This window comes from Eutrigla gurnardus (assembly GCF_963514095.1).
Source record: "Eutrigla gurnardus genome assembly, chromosome: 10".
Classification (NCBI taxonomy): domain Eukaryota; kingdom Metazoa; phylum Chordata; class Actinopteri; order Perciformes; family Triglidae; genus Eutrigla; species Eutrigla gurnardus.
The window spans coordinates 11,097,175-11,109,723 of NC_139924.1; the positions used below are offsets into that span (position 1 = coordinate 11,097,175).

Below are 12,549 nucleotides of genomic sequence, written 5' to 3' on the forward strand. Positions count from 1 at the left end.
CTCCACCTCTCACTCACTGCTTATCTTTCCTCCCTTTGTCTTTGGAAACTTCACTGCTGCTCTCTGGCTCTGCACTAGATTGCACTCTTTGCTGCCACTCAGCACCGAGCCGTCTGATTGGTCCTGAACAGCCCGTGTGATAGACAGCCAATGTCTGTCAACACCCCCCCCCCCCCCCCCCCTCTCTCTCTCTTCCTGTCTGTCTCTGTCTCCCTCTCTCATATATGCAGACTCACTTTCTCTCTGGCTGGCTGTCTAGTTTGCTGCAGCTTTTCCTGCTGCATGATAAATCTGATGCTAAATTTAGAGGACGTTTTTTTCTCCAGCAGTGAGGGATTACTGGCAGAGCAGGAGTGAGAATGACAAGGGGGGGAGAGGAGCAGCAGCAGCAGCTCACTCTCTCAGGCCATTTCTCTGTGTTTCATTTAGATCAGTTTGCTGGCAAACAAACAGCAGCCCACAGACTCATAGAGGAGCTCTGGTGGAGGTTCTTATATTCCAGATCTGAAAGGGAGAGTCTCCATCGGCTACGCTGTGATTGATCAATTAGTCTATAAAATGTCTTGTTCAAGCATTGGTGGATTTACCAAAAATAATGAAAAGGGGAGCTTTCGAGTGCATCTTCCTGAGTGGATGGAGTTTGCACAGTGATGATGGAGATGTGGTTGACCTGAGCTCTATGGATCTTTGTTGTGCACCTTTACCTCTTATACAGTGCTCTGACTGCTGCCACTTTGTTGACATCTAAGTTCTGATGTAATCCAAAGTCCTCTGAGGATTTCTTGTCTGCACCAGCAGTGCTGTGACAGTTTGGTATCCTCCTGACCTTGAAATTCTCTTTGAAGCCCATGTTGTTGGTGTTTTGGTGGATATTGGGTCACATGCTGTATTTAAAATCACCTCTTACATAGTTGTATGTATCAGTACTAGTACTAGTATCAGTAGTATCAGTAGTAGTAAGATCAAGATTGCTGTAAAAAAAAATATATACACATGTTTATATATATATATATATATATATATATGTTAGATATGTATATATGCTGTACATTATAATGATGTCATCATTGTGTGTGTTATTACTGCATAAAAGTGCCGTTTAGATGGTTTGTTTTTGTTTTTTCCTCACTTGATTTTCTCCCCAACCATGTTTAAAAGCAGCCCTCCACCCTTTGGTTGCTCCTTGATCAGATTAGGACCCAGACACCCACACAGGCAGATTGGAGCTCTTTGTAAAAGCCTGAGGGACCCTCTGATCTCGATCCAGCGGTTTACATTTACATTTGGTGTCAGGCTTTTCCTTAAACAGACTGAAGATCAAGAGGCCACAGAGTCACAGTGGTGTATGTGATCCAGGTCCAGCCGAGGTCTGCTGCCCATCAAAATGTTCACTTTGATCAGTGGTGTAGACCTATTCACCTTCGTTCACATGATACACCTACAGCCACTTGTCTTTCACTTGAGCTTATTCAACTCTCAAGCTGAGTCATGCAGAAACGATGTACCATCAAGTCCTAAGTCTTCAGGATTGCTGCGCTCAAATGTGTAGAAACCTCCCACTCTTCTCCGGCCTTGTGTATAGGACCGTATGTCTTTGTATTTGACAAAATATTCTTATTTCGCATACTAGCCTTTACCAGAACTTTCAACTGGACCTCATAGTCTTCATTTGCGAATAAGTTTGTCTCAGTTGTCATCCATTGTTGTTGCATATAGAAGACAACTGAAGACCATCACTCACTATTCTCTATATAGTGAGTTGACAATGTTCTGTCTGAATGTTTAGAATTATTACATTTGCTGAAGAGACTAGTGTAGCCAGCTAGCGATGAGATCAAAAACATGACATTAATGGGTCAAATTCCTCCCAACGAGCTTGATTTTGGTCAAATATCCATTAAATAATGAGACCCCTTTGGTTGGATCCGGTTTGTGTTTGGTCAGCTGATCTGATGAGAGGGAATACTGAGCAGCCTCGTTCTTGTGGAAACAGCATTACTGTATATTCCTATGAATACCCGGGGAAACAGAAATAATGGTACCGATGGCAGCTCTATGATGAAAATGATCATGAACAGGAATCTGAGACATAAAACTAAACAACCATGCTGGTCCTATAATAAGCCTGAGCCTGAACAGGATGTCAGATTCCTCAACCTGTGACCTTTCACAAACTAATAAGGCCGGATGGAAAGAACCAAGTGATTAAACATGCTTTTGTTGCGCCTCATTGAAGGCTGGCTGTTAGTTTTAATTTTTAGAAGAGACACTTGTGTTCAGTTGTGGATTGTGTTTCTGTTTGTTGAATGTGCAGCGTGTAGTAAAAGGCTGCCTTTACATTTTGAGTAAACTGATCTACTACTGAACAGTTTGTTTTGTTCCACACAGCATTACTGGTTTAATGACTTGTTTCTTTTTACGTTCATTTCTTCACTTACGTCTTATCCTTCAGGCGAGCTGGCACCATGATGCCCACTCTTTACGGGGGTCTCCGACCTTTTGTCCTCTGAGAGCTAATTTGACAAAATGAAAGTAGAAGAGAGCAACTCATCACACCAAGTTGTACATTGCTAACAGCAAACATGTTCAGTCTTACTTTTCAGGTCCTTTAATAACATTCCCGTCTACACAGTCATCGCCTTGGGCCAAGGGCTTTTTCTACGAACGTTAGTGAGAATTATTAAACCCTATAAAGTGGACTCAAAGTGTTCCACAATTCATCTTGAAGTGGTGTGCAACTGTCTATTATATACAATCACGCATTGCACTGAAGGAAAAATGGCAAAAAAATGTGCACAGCAATTGAGACAAATCCACCAGTTGTGCTGCAAACATAATCCATTTAATGTGAGCATGACATCACGACACAAATGGCCACCAAACACTTAAAAATTACGAATATTGTCCCCACGTCGACAACAGCAGCTATACTGCTCCTTTAGTTCTTACCTTTCACAATAAAAGCCTCCGACATTTACGCTGCATCACTCACATTTCGAACCCTTTCTCTGCTGTTGGATCCGAACATCCTCCTTGAGCTTTCTCCACCTGTTGTCATGCTACTGAATTTCCATACTTGATAATGATGACACTTGAGTCATCTCCATGGTAACTGAGCAAACTTCATCTGCTGATGGACTGCTGACAAAGATGATTGTTCACTAATAAAAAATATGTCTTATCTGTGGCGCAATAAAAAGTATGTGCTTGTTTACTGAATGTAAAGTAATTCCAGTATGTTTTAGGGCAATTTCAAGAGTTTTAAGCATTTTTTGATGATTGTGATAATATTGTGAATCTCAATTATTTTGGCCGTGATAATGGTCACAACAAATTCTCATGTCGTCCACTTGTCTAGTTCTGACGGTGACATTGACATTAAATGACATTTTAGAAAAAAAATGTTATTAAATGATTAGCAGACATTTAACAAAGCCATCACAGAAGTGATGTTGTGGTTTGACTGAGCAGGACTCAAGCAGATCATGAAGCCAGTTTCATGATTATCATTACGTCCTAGTGTTTAACATGTGACTGTGATCAGGGCAGTAGGTGTTTCCCCCCCACACATCTAGGTCCAGGTGTTGCAGAGCATCCTGCACATAGACCAGGTTGTAAGCTGAATCTACAGCCACCAGGCCTGCTGCCCAAACTCCCCTCCCATCCGTCAAAAGGCCTCCCGCTGTAGCCTACTCAATCACTGTGCTTTCCCTTGAAATAACAAATACTGTTGAGTGTAATTACTTATCGGAGAAGATGAATTGTGCAATTACCACCTGCATGGAACAAGCACTTAAGATGGCTTTAAGCAAATCAGCTCAGGGGCTCTTAGGACAGATTTACACAACCTGATGGGTCTGCTTCGCTGTGTCTGAGGAGAGCAGTGTTGTTGTTTGCTTCTTTCTGCTGGTGGGCAAATCCACCATGATCCTGCTATATAAAAACATCAACATAATACTATTAACATCCCACTGACCCAAGTAAATGCAAACTTGTGCCAGGGCATCTCCACTGTCATGATGCAGATGGGGTGAAACGTGAAATTGTCGCCAATCGGGGTTGAAAAATGTCAACTCTACCGAGAAATTTGCATGACGGCGTGTCTTTAAAGCCAAGCCAGGACTCCTCCTGTCGAAAATGACGTTGCTGAATCAGAAATGGAGGAAACAAATCAAGTCATCTCCTGTGTCCGTGGTCCCCCAGAGCTCTACAATAATAGCTCATATTAGTCCAGAGACCAGACCAGACTATGTGGAGAAACCAGAGACAGTCTATGATCCAAACAAGGTCGTTGCCGTATTTATGTCTAGATGATTATGTGTTAATTGAGCCCATCAATCCAGGCTCCATTCAGAAAACAAGCATTTTAAAAGTTATTTGGTTGTTGTCTTGCAGACGGAGTTAAAAACACTTTTTACTAATCACCATCAATGCAGTTATTTCAGCATCCTTTTATTTTTATTGCTATTAAATCACAGCTAAAATGTTTATGTTGGGTTCATCCAGCTGTGGTAAACCAGCAAATGTGTGTCTTGCTAGATACAGTGAATGCAGCTTGGTGAAATTCACTGAGCACCTCTGGAGAATGTTATGAACTCAGACAGGATGGACATGTACAAAGAAGCATTAGTTGTTATTTCAGCCATGATTGATATTGGTTTCTACACAGAGGGAAGCACTGAGTGTCACAGTTTAATATTGATATTTTTAAATCTGCCAACATTCTGTGCCATAATGGTAATGGTAATAGTTGAATATATGGACATACACAGAATTTTGGTTTCAATAAGACATCATTCAACTGGTTTTCTTCAAATCTAGCAATCAGATTTCTTCTAATTGTGTTCATGCTGCATCATAAACTATTATTGTATGTTAGAATCTGACTTCCTCAAAAACAGCATGAACATTTGTAGCCCATGGAGAATTGTGATTCAAGAAAAACCTTTTTATTTACTCTGTATTCTGACATATTAAGCAAACTCTTCCACCATGTGTTTACTTTCATCCAATCACAAGAAACCTAATGTAATGACTATGACTGAAAGTCGTAACCAGTCTGACTTGCATACATTATTTTTCATGCAGCAGCAAGAGGATGTCAAAGTTTGCAAAGAAATGTTAAAAGGTTAAAAGAAAAATGTGTGTATATGTGTGTATATGTCTTCATTCTCCTGAAGCTGCTGGAGCAGAGCCTCACATTGCGTGTAGTCTTAGTTAAGTAATATGATGGTTTGCTGTGCGTATTTATGAATCTTCCATTAATATTTTATTCCTCCTAATGGACAACGTATTCTATATATAAACTTCTATTGAGGCCGATGCATTTTGCTGGTCATGCTTTGAGTTATTTTAACTCTTGTAGTGACCATGGATGCTAACAACAGGTTGTATGAGCTGGGCCCAGTTTTTCAAAAGTAACCCAATTGGATTTCTGATTTGGGATTGGATTCCATCCACTGTCTACCGCTTTATGCTGTATTCAGGGTCACGGGGGGGGGGCTGGAGCCGATCCCAGATGTCATCGGGTGAAGGCAGGGTACCCTGGACAGGTCGCCAGTCCATCGCAGGGCTGAGATGTAGAGACAGACAGGTAACCAGTCTATCGCAGAGCTGACATGTAGAGACAGACAGGTAACCAGTCTATCACAGGGCTGAGATGTAGAGACAGACAGGTAACCAGTCTATCACAGGGCTGACATGTAGAGACAGACAACCATTCACACTTACATTCACACCTACGGACAATTTAGAGTCATCAATTGACCTACAAACTGAAGCCATGATAAAATATATATATATATATATATATATATAAGCTTTTTTTTTTTTTTTTATGTCATTTATAGATGAACCAATCAAAAGTAGTTCCTAGCAATTGCAGAACATTGTCTATTTTGTTGTTGTACTGGATATTTAGTATTTTTTATTTAGTCTTTTGACAGCTGGGATCGGCTCCAGCCCCCCCACGACCCTGAATACTGGATAAGCGGTAGACGATGGATGGATGGATGGATTTAGTCTTTTCTAATTTAAAACATTGAAAATATCCATGACATGATTTGTTTTTGTATGTTTGTTGTTCAGATAAGGAGTAAAATGGGAAGAACTTTTGTACTGTTTGTAGTTGAGCTGACTCATGAAAAACACTTCAATTGACCCCGCACTACCTGTTGTTGTTGTTGTTGTTGTTGTTTAGATAGCTAGTAGGTTACACTGTGATATGTAGTCAGTCATATGTAGTAGTATTTCAGAGCCTGATCTTGGATAGCAAAAAATGGGATTTCCAATCCGGATCATTCTGATCCAGTCAGATTAAACTCTTAAACTGGGCCCAGGTGATGAGGTGATATACTGCAGGTCTGCAAACATTACTTGTATTTTCTGCCTTCAGTGACAAAGTGTCTTTGTTTGGCCAGCCAGCTTTGTGTCCTCTAAAAGCTGAGTTAGGACAAGCAAGTTCTCCTCATCCATCTCAAGGGCTTTATAATGAGGCTCAGCTAGAGGAGGCTGGAAGGTGGAGGGAGGATCTGCAGCATTGTACCTCTGCTAGCGCTGCTCTCCGTCCGTCTCCATCAAAGCAATTAGTCATTAGCCCTGAGAGGAGGGGATGGGAATGGTTGGTGGCTTCAATGGGTTTTACCCACAGCCGCGGGGCTCGTAGGAGTAAATGTCAGGTCCCTGCAGTGGGATGGGGTTAGGGCTCAGGGTTGCCATGGCGCTCTCGCCCAGCCTCTGGCTCTGTCCTCTGTGTTTCACTGACTCTCTCTCTCTCTCTCTCTCTCTCTCTCTCTCTCTCTTTCTCTCTCTCTCTCTGTTACTCAGGACATTTTTATCTGCAGTTGATTAGAAACTCGGGCTTTCTTTGCTCACATGTGTGTAATGGAAAACAAGTCGCGAAGCTGTCCAAACCACTCTGCTGTTACTGCTGAACATGAAGCTGCTTTGCATAATTTTTATTTTGATGTCTTGATCAAAAATCTAATCTTGTGCGATCCAGACATTCCCAGTGGGGAAACATGTCACCACTACTCACAGCTACTAGCTGGCTGATGAGTGTGGTCTATTGAGGGGTTTTCTTATTCAGTTGGTTGGATTATGTGCAGATCATATTCTGTATATAAGAGGTAGACGTAGTTGTTGTGATGTCACCCGTTCGTTTGCTCAGAATTTTCGCCGCTGCCGTTTAGGATGTTTTGCAACCAGTGATGGAAGTAACTGTATTGGAGTGTGGAGGTGTGACGGCTGGATCTGATGAACACAAGCAGCAGAGCGGCACCTCGAGCAGCAACCTTACTGGATCTGGATCCATCTAGATTCTGATGTGAAGCTGCTAACAAATTTAGCGTCATAATTAAAGGTCAACTTTACTTTAAGTGTTTAAGTCATCTTTGTAGCTAACTGCATTGGCAGCGTGGTAGCGTGGTAGCATTGGCAGCGTGGTAGCATTGGTAGCATGGTAGCATTGATAGCGTGGTAGTGAGGGTAGCGTGGTAGTAGGGGTAGTGTGGTTACATTCTTAGCAAGGCCATGATAGCAACGGTAGCGAGGCCACTGTAGTGCCATGTCAATCACAAGGGACCTGACAGCTAGCTGCAATCTGCTAGCTGTGGGAATGACTTTGTTGAATCAGCTCCCAATGATAAAGCCTGTGTCACTTAACACAGCCGATTATCACTTTAATAACTTGTTTTGTTTTGTTTTTTTCTAAAAAGTTACAAGTACCAGTTTGAAACACACATGCTCTCCACACGGGTTTGCACAGCTGTCTGAACCCATCAGGACACAAAGTGTAGCTGTCTCTCAGAGAGCTCATTAGTGAAGGATGCTGCTGCGCCCTCCAGCAGGTGTGTTTGTTTTCCTGCATAGCACAGCACTGTCCCTATTGTTTCCACAGCTGACACGGATGGGTGGCTGACTTGCTGGGGAGCCGTCCCTCTCACTTGGCCACACTTCAGGGCTTTTGCTCTTCAATCTGGGAAGAATGTACTCGTGGTTTCGTGTCTTTGTTCGTCGTGATAACGTGTACAGTGAAGAAGTCCAGCTCCCTCCAACACAGCTGCTACTCTGGATGTCTACTTACCGACCCTTGGTCGTTAACCATTAACCAACTAGTTAACCAATATTCACAAGTATCGTGATACTTGTGAATATTGTCACATGAGTGAATTGGAAAAAAAAATGCCTAGCTCACTATCATGGTCGAGGAGTGAAAAATGGAGCCTGATTAAAGAGGCAGCAAAAAAAGGCAAATCAGCCTGTTTTGATGATCACGAAATCATCGCATCGCAGTTTGCTGGGTTTAACATCTAAACATTTCACTGGCTAGCTTCGGATAAATGCATTAAAAAGCTTTAAATGATACTGTATTGATAAATTGATAATGGTAAATGAGAACTAACTTATAGCTGGCATAAGTATACAAAATCAAGGATTACTAAGCATGGCATTGCTCTATTTTAATTTCGACTTTAATATCACAATGGAATTGTCTTCATTTGGCAATAAGATTAATTGGATAGCTGATAAAACTAGAGTTTATTAATAGTTTAAAAGTTGTAAGTTGTTCCTGTGTCTTTTTCTTACTTTTGTTAAGTTTTTTCACGTATCTTATACCCCGCTTTATTCTTCTCTCTGATGCAGCAGGATGTGTTTACACTGATCCAGGAGCCTGTAGCCTGGCTTTAAACGAGGCTCACTGGCCACTCCAGGACTCTGAATCTAGCCAAGTCTGTGGAGTCTGTTTTTGGATAATTGTTTATGTAATGCCGGCGCTCTCATCTTTATTAAGGCCTAACATCTGGGGAACAAACAAGTGAAACAACAAACACACTTGCAAGGCTCAAAACTGCAGGCAGGAAGACCTTTTTTTTCTTCCAAAATCTGCATGAATAAACTTCTGCCCAGTGAATTAAGTACTAAGTAAAAAGAATGAATTGTGGGTCAAGTATCAGCTATTCACACATAATTTGCAGAATGACTGTAACTCTTACAGTTAGGTTTGAATTAATGTTACCCTGAATTCATAAACATATCTCAGGTCTGTTTACTTATTGGTAAATTTGAATTAATTGGACAAACTGGCAGCCATCTTGCCAGCTGATTTCCCCCCCTGGCAAGCAACTGAAAAATATGTGAGAAACCTCAAGAAAATTTGGATGTGTCTGTTATGATTGTAACCATATCAACCGTATATGAGTTATTGAGGAGGTATTAGAACCAACCTCAATATTGCTTTCTGAAACATAGACAATTTATGACCTCTAGTCTGTGTTCAGAGATGCCCATTCCATAGTTACCTGTCTCGTTTACCTTTTTGAACAGGTATGGATGGAAAGTAAAAGGTAACTACACAGGGACAGTTTTTCATATCTTCGAAAAGCTTTTGATACAGTAGAAAATGGTATCTTACTGACAAAACTATGATGCTTAGAAGTGATTGAATGGTTTAAATCCTATCTGACTGAGAGATCCATGAATTGCAATGTAGAAAATCTGAAGCTTAGAGTGTTTACTTGTGGGGTACCCCAAGGGTCTATCTGTGGCCCTCTTTCATTTTTTGATGTCTGTGAATGAAGTGGTAGGTGCAATGTAGTGCAAGTTGCTGTCCTATGCAGATGATTCAGAAAGAGAGTGAGGAGGATCCTAGTATCCAGGATCCACTTGAGGAAGAGTTGCAAGTTTAGGTCATTTCAGCTTACTTTTCAGAACCAGAGGTTGCTGCCTTGGTTCAACATGACTTTTCAAGATTAATTGTGGGACACTTTGAGTCCACTATAGGGTATACTATTTTGACACCCTACGTTTGGACAACGCTAGAAAATGGCGAACTGGCTACATAAAGAGGAGTGAATGATTTTGGATGGTTTTGGGGGGCACGGTAGATGAACAAATATGAGAAAAGTGTCAAGTTGAGTGATTTATTTTGTAAGGGAGGTATTTTTCCCTTTTGTCTGTACAAATCACAGCCCTGAATACCTCAACAGTTCTCCATCTGTGATGCTTCTGCAGTGTGTTTGTTCTTAGAAATCCCCTTTGCCCTTGGCTTTTCCTGCTCACAATTCAGCTGGGTCTTCAGTTCTGGTTCAGTCTCGGCAACTCCTCGCTCTACTCACAATACATCCTTACACAGCCACAGAACTACTGCATATGGTTTTGCTGTAAAGTAAATTATGCGTGATGCCTTTTTTCAGTCTGTGAGAGAGTGTTTCCTGGCAATGCGTATGCCAGTGTGGTGCAGGCAGGCCCACAGTGCGCTCTGTGATCAGGCTGACTTTATCTCCCATCATGTGCAGCTTAGACAAACAGCTCAGCCTCCCACAGCTCTTAAACCAACACACTACAGCCTTGTAGGAGCAGTCAGGAAAAGCCCCTGGTTCCCTCCGCTCCAGCTAGCTGCCAATAACACTTAGTTGGTGCTCCACACATCCACAAATCACTTGGCTTCTGTGTCTGGCATGCCTCATGTTGGTTGAGGCTCTCGCCCTCAAAACGATGGAGTATGCACCGTTCAGGCTGCTGGAATACTTATTTGTTTATTCAAGAGCAGGCAGGTGTCATGAATAGCGCTGTCGGTACGGAATTGCTTCTTGCATTTTTATGGTACATTTCCAATGAATTGGGCTACAACATGATGGAAATGTTACCACCATGCTGAGCTGTAACCTAAGCAACCAGAGTACACCTGGGAACATAGTGCCACTGCATTTTCAGGAAAGGAGTTGCATTTTTTGAGATTTGAGCAGACTGCCTGTCACCTTGTAGTGAGTTTATTGATCAACCTCTAAGCTGCACTCTCAGGTACGTTTCCAGGGAATTTCACGGGACTGAACTGTCACAGTTTGAAACACGTGGTTAATGAACAAAATGCTACAAGTCTACACAATTATGTTTAATCAACAAAACAACATAGTTATGTTTAATTAACAAAACAACATAGTTATGTTTAATTAACAAAACTACATAGTTATGTTTAATCAACAAAACTACATGGTGTTTCTTTCCCGGATCCCTCCACTGGGCTGCAGCGATTACCACATCACCGCCATACCACCATATTAGGAGGTGCGCCGGGAGCATATATGTGTTTGACATGATCTAAATGTATTCTTCAGAGAGTGGAACAGGTAGCCTGATTTTGGTCGAGATCATAATCTCCTCCCCCTGATTTGGAAAGATACAAAAATGGTAACAACGCTGTAAACTGCTTGCACTGTTGGTAATACCATCCCAGATGCTGTCAGATCACCTGACAAGCACTTTCTTTGAAGCCCACTCAGGCCTTACGTCTCCTTTTAGCTAAGGCAGGAAGAGAAATGGCCGGGGCTGATCTTTCTGTTTGTGTTCCTCAGGATGAATCATTGGTCCGTACCCGGCGCTGAGAAAACACCAGAGAATGTGGGATGTCATCTGTTGCAGCTCTATTATCATTAAACATTCAGATTGCCTCTTTCAGCTTCTATTGCTTGCTCATAATAAATAGGCAGGCATCCCCATTTTTTCTCCACCCTCCGTTAGTCATGATCATCCCAGCAGTGTATAAAGACTTTCCCTCTGTGTTTACCAGGGATTTTCTTGCTTTCGCTCTCTGCCTCCTTTGCTGTCAGGGTTTATGGGTAAAACGGGGAGCAGATTTTTTTCACGAAAAAAAAATGTGCAGGCGGCCTGCTGACAGGAGGCGAGGAGCAGTGTGGGTGACAGCCTCATGACTTATTCAGGAAGTCTTCCTTCTATATTTATATATTTTGTCAGAGCATTACCTTTTGCTTTGGAAGGATGTCGACAGTTGAAAACGTGTGCACCGGAGGGAATCGATCGACAGCAGGCGTCTAACAACCACCACTGTATTTTTGTGTTATTCTCTGTCCAATTACAGTAATATGCACTCACAAGAGGAATTCTCTGTATCGATTTTTCAGAGGCGTTTAACACGTATTTTCAATTATGCATGGAATTGTGGGAGCAAGAACCTCTGGCAGCGGCCATCACCCACGAATTTTAATTTGATTTCTGGATTTGGAGAAACCTTCCGAACACTTCTGTGATACAGAAGAATTAAGCTGAATAAAAAGCTTAATGATTAATGTTCACCTTAGCACAGTATCATTTAAGTTGTTAACCTGTGCACTGTTGACTTCACCGGTTCACAGGAGTATTTTGCAGTGTCATTTATTTTTTAAGTGTAATTATGATTTTTTTTACGTAAGTGTGAACTGTACAGAGGACTCTCTGCAAATCTGCAGGATTTTCCGTTTTAGAGTTGAAGGAAATGTCCCTAAACTTAAACGAACCAAACAAAAACAGCAGTGCATTCCTGTTGTGCAGTTGTTGAATTTGCATCAGGAGGAATTTAAACAGCAGCAACAACAACAGATCTCTGGTCAGATAACATGGCCGTCATCAAAACAATTAGACATCATGGAAACCTTGTCTGTCAACTCCTGTACTGGACTAGTCCCTGTACTGGACTAGTCCCTGTACTGGACTAGTCCCTTACTTTACTGATCCCTGTGCTGGACTGTCACTCTACTAAACTGTCCACTGTGCTAG

The 12,549-nt window shown here is 41.8% G+C and overlaps 1 protein-coding gene across 7 annotated transcripts in view; it reads left to right on the top strand.

Annotated features, from left to right (window-relative positions):
- LOC311019813 (RNA-binding protein Musashi homolog 2-like) overlaps positions 1–12,549 on the top strand; it is a 185,293-nt gene that overhangs the window by 25,283 nt on the left and 147,461 nt on the right. The window lies entirely within an intron of this gene.